Source organism: Bison bison, unplaced genomic scaffold (genome assembly GCF_000754665.1).
Source record: "Bison bison bison isolate TAMUID 2011002044 unplaced genomic scaffold, Bison_UMD1.0 scf7180017864277, whole genome shotgun sequence".
Lineage (NCBI taxonomy): Eukaryota > Metazoa > Chordata > Mammalia > Artiodactyla > Bovidae > Bison > Bison bison.
In genome coordinates this window covers 1,409,722-1,410,985 of record NW_011494849.1, presented here as the reverse complement: position 1 = coordinate 1,410,985, position 1,264 = coordinate 1,409,722, and positions in this window count along the sequence as shown.

Here is a 1,264-nt window from a genome sequence, read left to right as displayed (position 1 = left end):
ACCCAAATGTTCATCGCAGCACTGTTTCTAATAGCCAGGACATGGAAGCAACCTAGATGTCCATCTGCAGATGAATGGATAAGAAAGCTGTGGTACATATACACAATGGAGTATTACTCAGCCATTAAAAAGAATACCTTTGAATCAGTTCTAATAAAGTGTATGAAACTGGGGCCTATTATACAGAGTGAAGTAAGCCAGAAAGAAAAATACCAATACAGTATACTAACACATATATATGAAATTTAGAAAGATAGTAAAAATAACCCTGTGTGTGAGACAGCAAGAGAGACACAGATGTATAGAACAGTCTTTTGGACTCTGTGGGAGAGGGTGAGGGTGAGATGATTTGGGAGAATGGCTTTGAAACATGTAAATTATCCTATGTGAAATAAATCGCCAGTCCAGGTTTGATTCATGATAAAGGGTGCTCGGGGCTGGAGCACTGGGATGACCCAGAAGGATAGGATGGGGAGGGAGGTGGGAGGGGGGTTCAGGATGGGAACACATGTACACTCATGGAGGATTCATGTCAATGTATGGCAAAACCAATACAATATTGTAAAGTAAATAATAATAATAAATTAAAAAAAATTAAAGATAAATGAATAAAGAGTTTAGTTTTTAGTTACCAAAATAACCACAGCATTGTAAGTCAATGATACTCCAATAAAAATTGATGTCAAACTGGAAATTATAATTATGAGGAAAAAAATGAGCTTTATTGCATTTTCTTATTCTAAGATATGATATACCAATAGATCAGAAAAGGGTATGGTGTACATAAGGTAAGAGTTAGACATAAGTAATATAATAACATTATTTTAGAAATAACTGTGAAGAAATAGAAATTACTGTTTTCAAATAATAAATGCTGGAGAGGATGTGGAGAAAAGGGAACCCTCTTACACTGTTGGTGGGAATGCAAACTAGTACAGCCACTATGGAGAACAGTGTGGAGATTCCTTAAAAAACTGGAAATAGAACTGCCTTATGATCCAGCAATCCCACTGCTGGGCATACACACTGAGGAAACCAGAAGGGAAAGAGACATGTGTACCCAAATGTTCATCGCAGCACTGTTTCTAATAGCCAGGACATGGAAGCAACCTAGATGTCCATCTGCAGATGAATGGATAAGAAAGCTGTGGTACATATACACAATGGAGTATTACTCAGCCATTAAAAAGAATACATTTGAATCAGTTCTAATGAGGTGAATGAAACTGGAGCCGATTATACAGAGTGAAGTAAGCCAGAAGGA